Genomic DNA, 19900 nt, shown 5'->3' with positions numbered 1-19900 from the left:
ATATCAGAGACTGAAGATCAATTCAATGAAATAAAATGAGAAGGCAAGATTAGAGAAAAAAGAATAAAAAGAAATGAACAAAGTCTCCAAGAAATATGGGATTATGAGAAAAGACCTAATCTACGTTTGATAGGTGTATCTGAATGTGATGGAGAGAATGAATCCAAGCTGGAAAACACTCTTCAGGATATTATCCAAGAAAACTTCCCCAAGCTAGCAAGTCAGGCCATTATTCAAGTCCAGGAAATATAGAGAACATCACAAAGGTATTCCTCAAGAGAGCAACCCCAAAGCACATAATCATCAGTTGAAATGAAGGAAAAAATGCTAAGGGCAGCCAGAGAGAAAGGTTGGGTTACACCCAAAGAGAAGCCCATCAGACTCACAGCAGATCTCTCAGCAAAAACCCTTCAAGCCAAAAGAGAGTGGGGGCCAATATTCAACATCCTCAAAGAAAAGAACTTTTAACCTAGTATTTCATATCCAGCCAAATTAAGTTGCATAATTGAAGGAGAAATAAAATCCTTTACGGACAAGCAATTGCTCAGAGATTTCATCACCACCAGGCCTGCTTTATAAGAGCTCCTGAAAGAAGCACTAAATACAGAAAGGAACAACCAGTACCAACCACTCCAAAAACATACCAAATGGTACAGAGCATGGACACAATGAAGAAACTGCATCAACTAATGGGCAAAACAACCAGCTAGCATCAGAATGGCAGGATCAAATTCACACATAACAATATTAACCTTAAATGTCAATGGACTGAAAGCCCAAATCAAAAGACACAGACTGTCAAATTGGATAAAAAGTCAAAACTCATCGAGCTGCTGTATCCAGGAAACCCATCTCACATGCAAGGATACACAAAGGCTCAAAATAAAGGGATGGAGGAAGATTTACCAAGCAAATGGAGAGCAAAAAAAAGCAGGAGTTGCAATCCTAGTATCTGATAAAATAGACTTTAAACCAACAAAGAACAGAAGGGACGAAGAAGGACATTACATAATGGTAAAAGGATCAATGCAACAAAAAGAGCTAACGATCCTAAATATATTCGCACCCAATACAGGCCACCCAGATACATAAAGCAAGTTCTTAATGACCTACAAAGAGACTTAGACTCCCACACAATAATAATGGGAGACTTTAACACTCTGCTGTCAATATCAGACAGATCAAGGAGACAGAAAATCAACAAGAATATCCAGGACTTGGACTCAGACCTGGACCAAGCAAACCTAATAGACATTTACAGAACTCTCCAACCCAAATCCACAGAATATACATTCTTCTCAGCACCACATCACACCTACTCTAAAATTGACCACATAATTGGAAGTAAATCACTCCTCAGCAAATGCAAAAGAATGGAAATCATAACAAACAGTCTCCCAGACCACAGTGCAATCAAGTTAGAACTCAGAACTCAGAAACTAACTCAGAACTGCACAGCTTCATGGAAACCGAACAACTGGCTCTTGAATGTTGAGCGGATAAACAATGAAATGAAGGCAGAAATAAAGATCTTCTTCAAAACCAACAAGAATGAAGACACAACATACCAGATCTCTGGGATACATTTAAAGCAGTGTATAGAGGAAAATAAACAGCAATAAATGCCCACATGAGAAGCAAGGAAAGATATAAAATTGACACTCTATCATCAAAATTGAAAGAGCTAGAGGCACAAGATTAAAAAAACTCAAAACCTAGCAGAAGACAAGAAATAACTAAGATCAGAGCAGAAGGAAGGAGATAGAGACACAAAAAACCATTCAAAAAAATCAATAAATCCAGGAGCTGGTTTTTTGAAAAGATCAACAAAATAGACCACTAGCCAGATTAATAAAAAAGAAAAGAGAGAATAATCAAATAGATGCAATAAAAAACAATAAAGGGAATATCACCAGAGATTCCACAGAAATAAAAACCACCATCAGAGATTACTACAAACAACTGTATGCACACAAACCAGTAAACCTGGAAGAAATGGATAAATTCCTGGACACTTGCACCCTCCCAAGGCTAAACCAGGAAGAAGTCAAACCCCTGAATAGACCAATAACAAGGTCTGAAGTTGAGGCAGCAATTAATAGCCTACCACCCAAAAAAAGCCCAGGTCCAGATGGGTTAACAGCAGAATTCTACCAGACATAGAAAGAGGAGCTGGTACTACTCCTTCTCAAACTATTCCAAACAATCCAAAAAGAGAGAATCCTTCCCAAATCATTTTATGAGACCAACACCATCCTGATACCAAAACCTGGCAGAGACTCAACAAGAAAAGAAAACTTTAGGCCAATATCCATGATAAACATAGATGCAAAAATCTTCAATAAAACACTGGCAAACCGATGGCAACAGCACATCAAAAAGCTCATCCATCGCGATCAAGTAGGCTTCATCCTGAGGAAGCAAGGCTGGTGCAACATATGCAAGTCTATAAATGTAATCCACCACATAAACAGAACGAAAGACAAAAACCACATGATTATCTCAATAGATGCGGAGAAGGCCTTTGACAAAATTCAACAACGCTTTACGCTAAAAACGCTCAATAAACTAGGTATCGATGGAACATCTCTCAAAATAATAAAAGCTATTTATGACAAACCCACAGCCAATATCATACTGAATGGGCAAAAATTGGAGCATTCTCTTGAAATCTGGCACTAGACAAGGATGCCCTCTCTCACCACTCCTAATCAATATAGTATTGGAAGTTCTAGCCAGAGCAATCAGGCAAGAAAAAGAAATAAAGGGTATTCAATTAGGAAAGAAGGAAGTCAAACCGTCTCTATTTGCAGATGACATGATTATATATTTAGAAGAGCCCATCATCTCAGCCCAAAATCTCCTGAAACTAATAAGCAACTTCAGCAAAGTCTCAGGATACAAAATCAATGTGCAGAAATCACAAGCAGTCCTATACACCAATAACAGACTTAAAGAGAGCCAAATCAAGAATGAACTGCCATTCACAATTGCTACAAAGAGAATAAAATACCTAGGAATACAACTAACAGAGGATGTAAAGGACCTCTTCAAGGAGAACTACAAACCACTGCTGAAGGAAATGAGAGAGGACACAAGCAGATGGAGAAACATTCCATGCTCATAGTTAGGAAGAATCAATATTGTGAAAATGGCCATACTGCCCAAAGTAATTTATACATTCAATGTTATCCCCATCAAGATACCAATGACCTTCTTCACAGAACTGGAAAAAAACACCTTAAACCTCATATGGAACAAAAAGAGAGCCTGCATAGCCAAGACAATCCTAAGCAAAAAGAACAAAGCTGGAGGCATCATGCTACCTGACTTCAAACTATATACTACAAGGCTACAGTAATCAAAACAGTATGGTACTGGTACCAAAACAGAGATATAGACCAATGAAACAAAACAGAGGCCTCGGAGGCAACGTCACACATCTACAACCATCTGATCTTTGACAAATCAGACAAAAACAAGCAATGAGGAAAGGATTCCCTGTTTAATAAATGGTGTTGGGAAAACTGGCTAGCCATGTGCAGAAAGCAGAAACTGGACCCCTTCCTGACACCTTACACTAAAATTAACTCCAGATGGATTAAAGACTTAAACATAAGACCTAACACCATAAAAACCCTAGAAGAAAACCTAGGCAAAATCATTCAAGACTTAAGCATAGGCAAGGACTTCATGACTAAAACACCAAAAGCACCAGCAACAAAAGTCAAAATAGACAAATGGGATCTAATTAAACTCCAGAGCTTCTGCACAGCAAAAGAAACAATCAGTAGAGTGAATCAGCAACCAACAGAATGGGAAACTATTTTTGCAATCTACCCATCTGACAAAGGGCTAATAACCAGAATCTACAAAGAACTAAAACAGATTTACAAGAAAAAAACAGCAAACCCATTCAGAAGTGGGTGAAGGATATGAACAGACACTTTTCAAAAGAAGACATATATGAAGCCAACAAACATATGAAAAAATGCTCATCAGCACTGGTCATTAGAGAAATGCAAATCAAAACTACACTGAGATACCATCTCATGCCAGTTAGAATGGCGATCATTAAAAAATCCGAAGACAACAGATGCTGCAGAGGATGTGGAGAAATAGGAATGCTTTTACACTGTTGGTGGGAGTATAAATTCATTCAACCATTGTGGAAGACAGTGTGGTGATTCCTCAATGACCTAGAAATAGAAATTCCATTTGACCCAGCAATCCCATTACTGGGTATATACCCAAAGGATTATAAATCATTCTATTATAAGGACACACGCATGTGCATGTTCATTGCAGCACTGTTTACAATAGCAAAGACTTGGAACCAACCCAGATGCCCATTGATGATGGACTGGACAGGGAAAATGTGGCACGTATACAGCATGGAATACTATGCAGCCATAAGAAACGATGAGTTTATGTCCTTTGTAGGGACATGGATGAACCTGGAAACCATCATTCTCAACAAACTGACACAAGAACAGAAAACCAAACACCACATGGTCTCACTCATAGGCGGGTGTTGAACAATGAGAACACGTGGACACAGGGAGGGAAGCATCACACACTGAGGTGTATGGGGGGGAACTAGGGGAGGGACAGCAGTGGGCGGGGAGTTGGGGAGGGATAACACGGGGAGAAATGCCAGATATAGGTGATAGGGAGGAAGGCAGCAAACCACATTGCCATGTATGTACCTATGCAACAATACTGCATGTTCTTCACATGTACCCCAAAACCTAAAATGCAATAAAATATTTTTTTAAAAGATTTTATTTGATGAGTTTCTGCTTTTAAGAAAAATTTGAAAACTACTGAGCTAAATCAAGTTTATTAAGTCCGTGGAGAGAATACTTTCTGTCCCAGAGTTGCCTGACAGCTAACTCTAAAAAATGTTGAGTACTTGATGCCAAGTAGAGTAGTCCCCTTATCCATGGGGATACATTCCAAGACCACCAATGGATGCCTGAAACCATGGATTGTACCAAACCCTCTATATTTTATGGTTTTCCCCATATACACATACCTTTGATAAAGTTTAGTTTATAAATTAGGCACAGTAAGAGATTATCAAAAACTAATAAAATAGAACAGTTATAACAAAATACTGTAATAAAATTTATGTGAATGTGGTCTCTCTCTCATTCTCAAAATACTGTAACATTTTCAGACCACAAGCCAGGCACTGTCACTCACGCCTGTAATCCCAGCACTTTGGGAGGCCAAGGCAGGCAGATTATGAGGTCAGGAGTTTGAGATTAGCCTGGCCAACATGGTGAAACCCCATCTCTACTAAAAATACAAAAATTAGCCAGGTGTGGTGGCAAGCACCTCTAATCCCAGTCACTTGGGAAACTGAAGCTGGAGAATTGCTTGAACCCAAGAGGTGAGCCAAGACCACAGCACTGCACTCCAGCCTGGGCTGGAGTGAGACTCTGTCTCAAAAAAAAAAAAAAAAAAATACATATATATATATTTTCAAACCACAGTTAATGGCAGAAAGTAAAACTGCAAATAAGCAGGGAGTGCTGTACCTGCTATTTCTCAATTAGTGCAACTTATGGATTATTTTTCTAGGCACCAGGTATGGAAACAGAGAGAGAACTTGACCTCTGTGATTTCCACAAAACAAACAAAAACCAGGCTTACCGGTGTAGAGCAAACTAGATGGCTCTAAATCGTTGTACATTCATTTGACAATCAGCACTTTCCTTTCTAGCTGCATCTCTTGTCAAGGGAAAGAATGAACTAGCAAAGAGGTTGAGAGTAAAATTAAACATTGGCTTGATGATCTCCCAGGAAGGGCAGTTGTCTGCTGCCTAGCACTTCTCTTCACCCATCAATCCACAATACAGCAGGTCGGGATCTGTCCAGTGATCACTGAATAAGGGGCATGAGGAGCACAGGCAGAATACATTTTCCAGAGCTTTTCATTTTTATATACTGGATGCTAATCAGCAAACCTCTAAAGGTAGATTCACTGATTACTTTTCTAAAGGGTTAAATACGTGTTCTAAAAAAAAGTGCAAAGTAAAAATTTTCAGAATTGGCTATGGGGCATGTAACCCACTCTTCATACCATGTGGGGATGATAGGCATTCTAGAATGTCTTCCCTCTATCCCTCAGCTCTTCTCTCTCTCTCCCTTTTTTTCTCAATCCAATCATATCCCCCTCACAAAACTCTATGGTCACTTCCTGATGTCCCTATTCCCTTCCTCAAGATATACCATCCTTATGTCTCCACAACAATGCAGATTCCAGTCCCAAGTCATCTAAAATCTTGCAACCTGTCACCTGAGACTTTGTATCCCTGTCACTAGGGTATCTGCTCTGGCTTCTGCTCAGTGTCCCCCATGAGGAAGCTCCGGTCCCTTTGAAAAGGGGAGGAAGGAAATGATGGTGCTTCAATTTCAGCTCAGTCTTTTTTCACCAAAGTTTCTTCACAAGAAACAAACAACTTATTAATGAAAGAATGTCTCTTTTCTTCTAACTAGCTGGTCTGGTCTACCTGAGGAACATAGATCTTTATCAACTCAATTGTGACCTGACTTCTTGTGAAATAATCACCCTGGTCTAATGGTCCTAAAAGACTTTGACTTCTTTCCTGACAGGGATTTTTCAAATTAATGGTGTTTTATGATGATCTTCTTATTGTAAGGACTAGCTTAATTGCCTTGTGACTAGAGAACATAGTTAATTTGACACAGCTTTTTAAAAAATGTACACTTAAAAGATTAATTTTTAAAAATTGAGGTAAAATTCACGTGATATAAAATTAACCAGAAGAAAGAGGAAAATGGCTGAATAGGAACAGCTCTGGAGTGCGCTTCCCAGTGAGAACAACTCAGAGGGTGAGTGATCACCACATTTCCAAATGAGTTTTTACTACCCATAGACCAGGAGATTCCTGGGCTGAAAAGTGCCACGAATTTCCAGCATGGCTGTTTCAACTGGCGCTGCAGGTTTCCACACAAAAATTCACACAAATCTGGGTGGCCGTTTCAACTGGCACCTGGAACTACTGGGAGAGAGAGCCACCCATTCAACTGAAAAAGAGGGGCTGAAACAGGGAGCCAGGTGATTTGGCTTGGTGGGTAACACCCCCACAAAGACCAGCAATCTGAAATGCTCTGGATTCAGAGTTTCGCAGTAAATGCAGCTGGGACAGTCCAGCTCAGCTGGGGGAAGGGTGTCCACAATTACTGAGGCAGTCCACCACTACCAAGGCAGTCCACCATTACCGAGGCAGTCTGCCACTACCAAAGCAGTCTGCCATTACCAAAACAGTCCACCATTTCAGAGGCAGTTCTAACTGTACCTCTGTAAACAAATCTGCAAGGAAGTTTACACAGCAGCTGGGCAGAGCCTGCAACAGCTCAGCAACACCTCAGCTGGCACATTGTGACTAGACTACTTTCTTGCTGGGCAGGGCATCTTTGAAAAAAGGCAGCAGCACATCAGGAACTTCTAACTATAGCCCCACCTTCCCAGGACAGAGCACCTGGGAAAAGAGGCTGTTATGAGTTCTGCTGCAGCAGACTTAAAGGTACCTGCCCAGCAGTTCTGAATGGAACAAAGGAGCTCACAGCACAGCACTTGAGCTCCTATAAGAGACAGAATGTCTCCTCAAACAGCTCCCCAACCCCCATATATCCAAAGAGACACCTCATAAAGGAGAGCTCAGGCTGACATCTGGTGGGTACCCTTCTGGGACAAAGATAACAGAAGAAGAAACTGGCAGCAACCCTTATAGTTCTGCAGCCCCTGCAGGCGATCCCCAGGCAAGCAGGGTCTGGAGTGTACCTCCAGCAGTCCTACAGCAGAGGGGCCTGACTGTTAGAAGGAAAACTAAAAAACAGAAGTAAATAGCTTCAACATCAACAAGAAGGGCGTCCACTCAGAGACCACATTTGAAAGTCACCAACTACAAAGATCACTGGTAAATAAACCCATGAAAATAGGAAGAAACCAGTGCACAAAGGATGAAAACACCAAAAACCAGAATGCCTCTCCTCCTCCAAGGGATCAGAACTCCTCATCAGCAAGGGAACAAAGCTAGATGGAGAATGAGTCTGATGAATTGACAGAAGCAGGCTTCAAAAGGTAATAACAAACTTCTCTGAGCTAAAAGAACATGTTCTAACCCAATGCAAAGAAACTAAGAACCTTGAAAAAAGGTTAGATGAAATGCTAAATATAATAAACAGGTTAGAGAAGAATGTAAATAAATTGATGGAGCTGAAAAACACAACACGAGAACTTCATGAAGCATACATAAGTTTCAATAGCCGAATCAACCAAGCAGAAGAAAGGATATCAGAGATTGAAGATCAACTCAATGAAATAAAATGAGAAGGCAAGAATAGAGAATAAAGAGTGAAAAGAAATGAACATAACCTCCAAAAAATATGGGATTATGTGAAAAGACCTAATCTACGTTTGATAGGTGTACCTGAATGTGACAGAGAGAATGAATCCAAGATGGAAAACACTCTTCAGGATATTATCCAGGAGAACTTCCCCAACCTAGCAAGGCAGGCCAACTTTCAAGTCCAGGAAATTCAGAGAACACAAGGCACATAATCATCAGATTCACCAGGGTTGAAATGAAGGAAAAAATGCTAAGGGCAGCCAGTAAGAAAGGTCAGGTTACCCACAAACGGAAGCCCATCAGACTCACAGCGTATCTCTTGGCAGAAACCCTACAAACCAGAAGAGAGTGGGGGTCAATATTAAACATCCTTAAAGAAAAGAACTTTCAACCTAGAATTTCATATCCAGCCAAACTAAGCTTCATAAGTGAAAGAGAAATAAAATCCTTTTCAGAGAAGTAATTCCTGAGAAATTTCATCAGCACCAGGCCTACCTTAAAAGAGTTCCTGAAAGAAGCACTAAACATGGCAAGGAACAACCAGTACCAGCCACTTCAAAAATGTACCAAATGGTAAAGACCATCGACACAATGAAGAAACTGCTTTAACTAACAGGCAAAACAACCAGCTAGCATCAAAATGGGAGGATCAAATTCACACATAACATTAACCTTAAATGTAAATGGGCTAAATGCCCCAATCAAAAGACTGGCAAATTGCATAAAAAGTCAAGACCCATTGGTGTGCTGTATTCAGGAAACCCATCTCACGTGCAAAGACACACATAGGCTCAAAATAAAGGGATAGAGGAAGATTTACCAAGCAAATGGAGGGCAAAAAAAAAGCAGGAGTTGCAATCCTAGCCTCTGATAAAATGGACTTTAAACCAATAAAGATTGAAAGAGACAAAGAAGGGCATTACATAATGGTAAAAGGATCAATGCAACAAGAAGAGCTAATGATCCTAAATATATACGCACCCAATACAGTAGCACCCAGATACATAAAACAAGTTCTTAACAACCTACAAAGAGACTTAGACTCCCACACAATAATAGTGGGAGACTTTAACACTCCACTGTCAATACTAGACAGAACAATGAGACAGAAAATTAACAAGGATATCCAGGACTTGAATGCAGATCTGCACCAAGCGAACATAATAGACACCTACAGAACTCTCCACCCCAAATCCACAGAATATACGTTCTTCACAGCACTAAATCGCAGCTACTCTAAAATTGACCACATAATTGGAAGTAAATCACTCCTCAGCAAATGCAAAAGAATGGAAATCATAACAGTCTCTCAGAATACGGTGCAATCAAATTAGAACTCAGGATTAAGAAACCAACTCAGAAAGGCATAACTTCATGGAAACTGAACAACCTGCTCCTGAATGTTGACTGGATAAACAATACAATGAAGGCAGAAATAAAGATGTTCCTAGAAACCAGTGAGAATGAAGACACAACATACCAGAATGACTGGGACACATTTAAATCAGTCCAGAGGGAAATTTACGGTAATAAATGCCCATATGAGAAACAAGGAAAGATCTAAAATCGACACCCTATCATCAAAATTGAAAGAACTAGAGGAGCAAGATCAAAAAAATTCAAAAGCTAGCAGAAGACAAGAAATAACTAAGATCAGAGCAGAACTGAAGGAGATAGAGACACAAAAAACCCTTCAAAAAATCAATAAATCCAGGAGCTGGTTTTTGGGAAAGATCAACAAAATAGACAGACCACGAGCCAGATTAATAAAAAAGAAAAGGGAGAAAAATCAAATAGATGCACTTAAAAATTATAAAGGGGATATCACCACCAATTTCCCAGAAATACAAACTACTGTCAGAGATTACTATAAACAACTCTATGCACATAAACCAGTAAACCTGGAAGAAATGGACAAAATTCCTGGACACTTGCACCCTCCCAAGACAAAACCACAAAGAAGTTGGAACCCTGAACAGACCAACAACAAGGGCTGAAGTTGAGGCAGCATTTATTAGTCTACCAACCAAAAAAAGCCCAGGTCCAGATGGGTTAACAGCTGAATTCTACCAGACATACCATTTGGCTATTGTGAATAGCATGAATATGAACATTTAGGTACAAGTTTTCATTTAAATACCTGATTTAAATTATTTGAGTATTTACTTTGGGGTGGAATTGCTGGGCCATATGGTAATGCCATGTGTAACTTTCTGAGGAACCATGAAACTGTTGTATGTATTGGCTGCACCATTTTACATTTCCACCAGAATATATGAGGGTTCCATATTCTCCACATACTCAACAATATTTATTTTTCCTTTTTTAAAAAAAATTATAGGTATCCTAGTGGAGGCAAAGTTGTATTTCACTGTGGTTTTGATCGGCCTTTCCCCAATGACTGATGACACTGAACATGTTTTCATGTGCTTGTTAGCCATTGTTTATTTTCTTTGGAGAAATGTCTATTGAAATCCTTTGCCCATTTTAAAATTGGGTTACCTTTTTGGTTTTGAGTTATAAGAGTTCTTTATATATGCGGCATATTAGATCCTTATTAGATATATGATTTGCAAATATTTTCTTCCATCCTGACAGTTGTATTTTCACTATCTTGATGGTGTCATTGAATCACAAATATTTTAATTGTACTGCAACCCAGATGTGGTGGCTCATGCCTGTAATCCCAACGCTATAGGAGGATAAGGCAGGAGGATCACTTGAGATCAGCTTAGGCAACATTGCAAAATCCTGTCTCTATAAAAAATACAAACATTAGCTGTGTGTAGTGGCATATACCTGTGGTCCCATCTACTCAGGAAGGTGAAGTGGGAGGATTGCTTGGACCCAGGAGGTCAAGGCTGTAGTGAGCCCTGATCATGCCCACTGTGCTCCATCCTAGGCAACAGAGCAAGACTCTGTCTCAAATAAACAAATAAATAAATAATCATAATGAAATTCAATTTACCTATTTTGTTGTTACTTGTGCTTTTGTTGTCATATCTAAAAAATCTGTTACCAAATCTAAAGTCATGAAGACTTACTCCTATATTTTCTTCTAAGAGTTCTATAGCTTTAAGTCTTACATTTAGGTTTTTGATCCATTTTGATGTCTTTTGTATATGGTGCGAAACAGAGATCCAACTTCATTCTTTGGAATGTGGATGTTCAGTTGTCCCAACACTATCTGTCAAAAAGACTATTCCTCAAGACAATTCCTTTCCTCATTGATTTTTACTCCCTTGTCAAGAACCAATTGACCACAGATGCGAAGGTTTATTTCTGGACTGTCAAATTTATTTCACTTATTCATATGTATATCCTCTGTCAGTACCATACTTTATTACTGTTACTTTATGGTAAGGTTTGAAATTAGAAAATACAAGTACTACAATTTTATTCTTTTTCAAGATTGTTTTGGCTTTTCTAGGTTTAAAAGTCTACACCAATTTTAGAATCAGTTTCTCAATTTCTACAAAAATCCAGCTGGAATTTTGCCTACAGAATGTGTAGAATATTTAGATCAATGTGAATCTTGTTGCTATTTAATAACATTAAGCCCTCTTATTGGTAAACATAGGATGTCTTTTTAAATTTCTTTCAACGTTTTGTAGTTTCCAGTATTCAATTCTGTCACCTCCTTAGTTAAATTTATTCCTAAGTATTTCATTTTTGACACAATTATAAATGAGATTTATTTCTTAATTTTCTTTTTTGATGCATTGATATTGTATAAAAATACAATTGATTCTTAAGTGCTGCTCCTGTATCTGCAGGTTTGCTAAATTCATTTATTACCTCTAATCATTTTTTGTGGGTTCTTTGGGATTTCCTATATATAGAATCATGTCATCTGCAAATAGATAATTTTACTTCTTTCTCTTCTAATTTGTCTTTTATTTCTTTTTCTTGCCTAATTGCTCTGGCTAAACTTTCTGGTATGATGTTGAACAAAAGTTTTGAAAATGGGCATTCTTGTCTAGTTACTCATCTCAGGAGGAAAGTTCTCAGTCTTTCATCATTGAGAATAAAGCCACTGTGAGTTTTTCATAAATGCCCTTTATCAATTGAGAACACTCCCCTCTTTTTCCAGTTGAGTGTTTTTATCATTAAAGGGTAATGGATTCTGTCAAAAGCTTTTTCTGCATCAATTGAGATAATGATGTGGGGAGCTTTTTTTCCTTCATTCTATGAGTGTGATTTATTACACTGAGTGGTTTTTATATGTTGAACCACTATTGCATTTTTGGTATAAATCTTGCTTATTTATGACATAGAACCTTCTTAGTATGTTGCTGGATTTATGCATCAGTTCTTACAGGGCAGGTCTACAAGTGATGAACTCCCTATTTTGCCCTGTTTTTCTTTATCCGATAACATCTTAATTTCTTAATGTCTACTTTCTCTCTCACTTTTGAAGAATAGTTTTTCCAGATATAGAATTTTTGGTTGACAATGTTTTTCTTTCAGCCTTTTAAACATGTTGTCCCACTGTCTTCTGGCTTCCATGGTTTCTGAAGAGAAAATGGCTGATAATCTTATACATGAGTATCCCTTATACATGGTGAGAAACAACTCAGTTGCTGTTTTTGAGATTTTCTTTTTATCTTTGGCATTTGACAGTTTGGTTATAATGCATCTCAGTGTGAATCTTTTGAGTTATCCTGCTTGGAGGTCATTGAGTATTTAGAATGTTTAGAATCTTGGTTTCTCATCAAATCTGGGACATTTTTAATCATTATTTTGCTAAATATTCTCTCTGTTTCATTCTCTCTCCTTTCCCTACAGGACTCTTACTGTGCATATGTTGGTATGTTTGATGATGTCCTACAGGCCTTTTAGACTCTGTTCATTTTTTTTTTTTTTTGGCTCATTCCTTTCTCTTTCTGTTCCTCCAACTGAACAATTTCAGTTGACCTATCACTGATTCTTTCTTCTCTCTGCTCAAATCTGCTACTGAACTCCTCTAGCGAATTTTTTATTTCAGTTATTCTACTTTTCAACTTCAGAATTTCTATTTGGTTGTTTTTTATAATTTATATCTATTATTTCTATCTATTATTGATATTCTCTATTTGCAAAGACATCATTTTCATGGTTTCCTTTAGCTCTTTATACATATTTAAAACAGTTGATTTAAATACTTTGCCTAATAAGTCATATATCTGGTCTTTCTCAGGAATGATTACTGTCACTTTTTAAAGTCCATACTTCATTGTTTGTTTGCATGTCTCCTAATTTTATATTGAAAACTGGACATTTTGCACATTCTAATACAGCGACTCAGGAAATTCAATTCTTCCCATCCCCATAGTTTGCTGTTGCTGCTTGTAGTGGGTTGTTGCTATCTGCCTGTTTGGTGACTTTTCTAAAGTATTTTTCTACAGTCTGTATTCTTTGTTACGTGTGGTCACTGAAGTCTGTGTTCCATTAGCTTAGTGGTCAGCTAGTGTTATGACAATGATTTTCTTAAACAACTAGAGCCAAAAATAGAAGTTGAAGAAAAGGAAAAGAAAAAATTACTCTCCTAGTTTTTTCAGATTGGCTCTGTGTTGGACACATCTTTAATGCATAGCAAAGCCATTTACAACTCTGCTTTGATCTTCATTTCCTGCTTGCATGGAGCCTGAAAGCCAGAGGTAAAATCTTGGAGTCTTCTCAGGACTTTTCTGAACATGCGTACATTCCTAGGAATGAGTGTTGTCTTCCTGATTCCCCACTATATGTGGGAACTTTTTAAAGCCCTTATTCCCCTCATGTATTTCTTTTCTAATCTCTTCCTTCCCTGGCTTTTCTGATATGTCTATTGCTTGTTCTGACTGTTATTCCTTGCCCCAGGCTGCTGCAGGCAATACTTTTACCTTTTAATACTTTTGGCAAATGTCACCTGAGAAGCCATGCCAGCCCTAGAAACACTTTGAATCAGATGAACAAAGGCAACTCCTCACACCAGTCCTTAAGGGGGCCCCCAGACAGGCTGAAACACACAATCACCATTCTTTGAGAAGAAGGTCCATATTAGTCCCTCTGGCACTAGCAGCATGCACTTGGAATGTGGGATGCCATCTTCATAACTGCCATTTATCTGGGGGCTGGCAGGTGAAGGATAGCAAGTAGGCAATTTAAAATCCCACAGGGCTCTCTTCTGCAACGCATCAGCTTCTTTCTTCCTTAAGTTTTCCATGGCTTTTACAAGCTTTCAACTATAAGTAGAGTTCTGTGAAAGTTGATTTTGACAGTTTTTGCCAGCTTATTAGTTGCTTTTATGGAGAGATAGACCTTGAAGTTTCTTATTCTGCCATTTTTGGTGACATCAACTGAAATAATTCTACAATTGACTTGATAGATAAGAATATGTTTAATATTGCAAATGTTCCATGTGTGCTTGAAAGGAGTATGTATTCTCCACCTGTTGTATTAAGTATTATTATGTATCTATGTGTCCCAGCTCATTGTGGCAACCAAAATTTCTATATTCTATATCTTCCCAATGTTTTTCCTGCTTGACAACATTGCTAACATTGCATCAAATTTCTCACTAGGATAATAGATACTTGTGTCTCTCCCTATAATTATCTTTATTTTCATTTTATGTAGTTAAGACAGTTAACAGGTGTTTTAAGTGGGGATTTATTTCTTCCCAATGAATTTAATTCTGTCATTATTCAGTGACCTCTTTTTTGTTTGGTTTGGTTTCATTTTTGAGATGGTTTTTCACTCTGGGTCTACATCTAGGCTAGAGTGCAGTGGTATGTTCAAAGCTGACTGCAGCCTTAAACTCCTGGTCTCAAGCACTTCTACTGCCTCAGCCTCCCAAGTAGCTGGGACTACAGGAATGTGCCACCATTCCTAGCTAATCTTTGATTTTCTTTTGTAGAGACAAGGACTTACTAATGTCCAATTTCTATTATTCTAAATTTTTTCCTAAAAATTTAAAAATGAATACAGAGCCCAAAATTCAGCAACATTTTTACCCTCTTCCTGAGCAATACAATATACTTGGGACTTCTCATTCCTAACAGCATCTCTCCAGAATTATAGACTATTTTTGTAATGTATTTAGTTCTAGTTTGTTTTTCTTAACCTTACAAGATATTATTATCAGTATTAACCATTAATATTTGCTAGCATTACCTCAATATTTAATGTACTTTTTATTCTTCAATTCTGCTTATATTTCAGACCTACCATTTAGGTTCACCTTCCTCCATGTGATGTATATCCTTTAAATTTTCATTTTTTAAGGTCTATTGGTAGAAAATCATTAATTTGAACTTCCTTCCTTTGGGAATAAAATAGTGCCACCAGATGGAATATATTTCTATGAGTTAGCAAAATTTTAGACAGTCACCCATATACCTTGCATCTACCCTGAAAGGAGGAAGGCAGATCTGGCATTTGGGAATTAGTTATTATTCTGGTCAAATGATTAGTAACACTCTTTTCATTCTCAAAAAATTTATGATTCAGATAACAAATTATATGGTTACTAGGATAAAGTCTGTATGGCTCAATCCTTAGTCCTCCTGCCTTCTGGAGGCAAGCTTTCATCTTCATTCAACTAGCTACTTAAGTAGAAAGGAGTAACATGTGGCAGTCCAATGTTACCACTGAGAAAACCCAGAAAGATAAAGAAAGAGCTGCTGAAGCACTAAGGATGAGGAGCTAAGATTCCATGGAGAGATTAGCTAACAGTTATAGCTATTTTTCATAACAGTTACAAGAACATTTGCCAAGGCAAGAATCTGTATTTTACCAAGGTAGGAGGCCACTGTCAGGAGACAGAGAAATCATTGTTGATTGGTATTGTGGAGATGAAGAGAAATTAGAAATTGGAAGGTCCAAGGCCCCAGCTAGAAGAGAGAACTAGCGAACTGAACCTACATATGAGTTTCCTCTTCAAAACACTTGCCAAATTATGCAGCTGCATAGGGGCAGAGGCCAAAAAAAAAAAAAAAAGTACAGAAAGCCTCCTAAAAGCAGAGCTGTGGTTTTAGCAGGCTTTTTATTTTTGCTTTTGTTTCATAAAGAAACAAGAGTTATATTTCATGACTGCTGAGAGAAAATTGAATAATTTTTAAAAAATTGTTTCAGCCAATAAAGAGCGTAAGCCAGAGAGACAAAATAGGGGGGAAAAAGAGCAAGACCGTAGAAACAAATTCAAATATATCAATAATTACAATAAATGTTCCAGTTCAAAGACAAATGGTTGTCAAAAAAAGAAAAAAAAACCTAACTATATATTACTTATATGTGACACATCTGAAATATAAGGACATAGTTTGAAAGAAAAAAGATAAAAAGGGATACACTATGTGAATACTAGTCAAAAGAATGTTTGCAGAGTTCTGCTAATAATGGACAAAGCAGATTTTAAGGCATGACACATAACTAGAGATAAAAAGAGACATTTTGTAATAATGAAGGAGGGTTCAATAGACATCATAAAGACACATTATTCATGCTTTGTAATTTTCTCAGTATTTGTAAGAACTCCCAGAGTATGCTGATATTCCCTTGGCTGTTACTTGTCACCCCTTCCTCCCATTTATTGCACATAGTTAAATTCCTGATTAGTTCTTGTCATCTTGGCATCCTTTTCTGGCAGACATAGCCATCTTTCTTCATTCCTCACAAACACAACACTATGGTTTGTAGCCAGTTGCTCATTTGGGGATGATTAAAGGGGATTACTGTACAGAAAATGAAACAACTTTAAACAAGATAACAGAGTTCCTTAGCTGTTTTTTTCAAAGGGGACTCCATCACAGTCACATTTTCCCAAGGCCTGGTCAGCCGTCTATTGCTGTCTCATTTTCTCTTTCCCCTGACATTCTATCCCTCAATGTGTCATGAGAAAAACTAAAAAATGCTTATTTCATTTTACAGTAAATTTTTTCTGCTGCCCCTTTGTTTCAAGTTCACCCTTCTAATCTTGTAGATTGAATGGTTGTAGGGGCTTGCTAGGTTAACAGTCCCATCACAATATCCTTCTAAGTACAACAGCAGTCTTATTTTCAATGTGTGATCTTAGGATGTAGGATCAGACCAAGTCTTAAAAGAGCATCACTTCACCCCTTTATTTTCTGCTATAGATCCCAAAAGAAATGGAGAGAGGGTGAGTAGGAGCAAATTTTCTCATGAGATAAGAAAAACAACTTCTCATGGAATCTACAGTACAGGATTTCCTTTTGTAATAAAGTATTATCTTCCGTGAGATATTTGAGATGAATAGAAATAAAAGATGAACAATGGGAAGCAGGAAGGCATGTCAGATATGGTGGAATACACAGAGTATCTGAGAGCTTTTATTTGCAGACGAGTTGCTTATTACTGATATGCCAAAGGGGGTTGCAAATTTCTATTATAAAGGAATTTGGAAGAATAAACTGACCTCTTAATGAAGATTATAAATTAAGAAGCCAATGGCCAAAAGCAAAAATATAAATGGCAAAAGAATTTCAAAATGAATAGTGCTAAAGTTGAAGTTCAGGAGTTCAACTCCAAAGAGAGCCAAAATGTAAAGTTTAGCGGCAGAAGAATCATAACTGCTGGTTTAAAATATTAAGATGGAGGGAGGACACAGAAAGCAATGAGCCCTAGATGTTGACAGAATTATAAATCTGTTGGCTCTTTACATGAGATTAAAAGCCTGTTAAAATTTCAACCGCCCAGATTTCCCTTCTAAGGAAATTTGGTTGTCTGCCAAACTTTAGTTGATAAAAAGAGTCTACAGACTCTGAACACAGAGCTGCAGCTTTCCAAAGAAGAAATCAAAACAAGATTACAAGGTAAGATTGAATATTCTGGGTGATTTTTCATCAGATTTTACAAAGTAAAATCTTTGTAAAAGATCAGAAAAAAAGAATCCACAGTTCTGCATGGTTCCCAAATTTTACTTTGTAAAATCTGATTTTTTTTACCTGATTTTTCGTCAGATTTTACAAAGTAAAATCTTTGTAAAAGATCAGAAAAAAAAAAAAAAAAAACCCACAGTTCTCCATGGTTCCCAAATTTTACTTTGTAAAATCTGGGTTTTTTTTCCTGAAAAATAAATGATAAGGCCAATTTGTTTATTGCTAATAGCAGTAAAAGTTGATGACAATAGCTGTTACTAACTTAAAATTCCATTTTGCTTTCCTTTGGGTGATTTGTAAAATTAATAAATTGCTAAAAGAGATTGTAATAGTTTTTATAGTAAATGCTGCCCCCTCCATGAAACTTTATTTTATTTTACATTTTTTAAGAGATGAGGTCTTGCTCTGTAGCACAGGCTGGAGATGGTGTGATCCCAGCTCACTGCAGCCTCCAACTCCTGGGCTGGGCAATCATCCCGTCTCAGCCTTCCAAGTAGCTGGGACTACAGGCACATGCCACTGTGACTGGCTAATTTTTTTTTTAATTTTATGTAGAGACAAGATCTTTGCTTTGTTGCCAGGCTGGAAACTTTATAAAGCGAGTTGATAATTCTACTTCAAACTCCTAACGCTTACTCAAGACCAACCTGCTTGCAATTGTTTTCAATAAAAGGAGGACATTGCCGGGCATGGTGGCTCATGCCTGTAATCCCAGCACTTTGGGAGGCCGAGTTGGGTGGATCACCTGAGGTCAGGAGTTCGAGACCAGCCTGGCCAACATGGTGAAACCCCATCTCTACTAAAAATACCAAAAAAAAAAAAAATGCTGGGCATGGTGGCAAGTGCCTGCAATCCCAGCTACTCGGGAGGCTGAGGCAGGAGAATTATGTGAACCAGGGAGGCAGAGGTTGCAGTGAGCCAAGATTGCACCATTGCATGCCAGCCTAGGCAACAAGAGTGAAACTCTGTCTCAAAAAAAAAAAAAAGTAAAACAGGCATAACCATGTAATTGTCCAATGGGCTTTTCCTGCCCACTGCACAGACATAACCAGTTCACAGAGACCATGGCATGGCAATAAAGAGTTTAATTGACACAAGATCAGCCATGCCACATAGTTATTCAAAGTTATTACTCAAATCTCCCCCAAAATTTGGAGGCTAGGGTTTTTCAAGGTTAGTTTGGTGGACAAAGGGCTTAGGGGAATAGGTGCTGCTGATTGGTTGAGAATGGAATTATAGGCATGTGATAAACAGTCCTCTTGTGTGTGATGAGTCTCTTTCTGGGTGGGAGTCACTGGTCATCAGAAATGCAAAAGCCTGAACAGATATCACTAAAAGTCAATCTTAGCTTATACAATAGTGACGTTATTTATAGTAGTCACTGGGGAAGTTGCAAATCTTCTGACCTCCAAAATAATGGCTGGTAATCATTTTACTATTCCTACATCTTAGCAGAATTCAGGCCCCTCTCAACCTCGGAACTTGGTGGTCTTTCATTAATTTTACCAAGGTGTTTTACTTTTGGGGAAGGGCTATTATCATTTAAACTATGTACTAAATTTCTCCCAAAGTTAGCTTGGCCCAAACCCAGAAATGACCAAGGACAGTTTGGAGACTGAAAGCACAATGGGGGTTGGTTAGGGTAGATCTCTTTCACTG

The 19900-nt window shown here is 38.0% G+C and overlaps 1 protein-coding gene across 1 annotated transcript in view; it reads left to right on the top strand.

Annotated features, from left to right (window-relative positions):
• Positions 1-18069: 18069 nt before the first annotated feature.
• The window catches only part of IL33 (interleukin 33), a 41158-nt gene continuing 39327 nt past the window's right edge, over positions 18070-19900 (top strand). The window contains exon 1 of the mRNA XM_012454526.2: positions 18070-18175. The gene's annotated coding sequence lies outside the window, so the exon portion shown is untranslated. The remainder of the gene's footprint in view (positions 18176-19900) is intronic.

The sequence above is a fragment of the Aotus nancymaae genome, unplaced genomic scaffold (assembly GCF_030222135.1).
Source record: "Aotus nancymaae isolate 86718 unplaced genomic scaffold, 86718_ANA_hifiasm-v0.15.2.pri h1tg000041l, whole genome shotgun sequence".
NCBI classification, from domain to species: domain Eukaryota; kingdom Metazoa; phylum Chordata; class Mammalia; order Primates; family Aotidae; genus Aotus; species Aotus nancymaae.
Note: the sequence above shows the minus strand (reverse complement) of the source record. Positions and strands in the feature narration are given on the sequence as shown.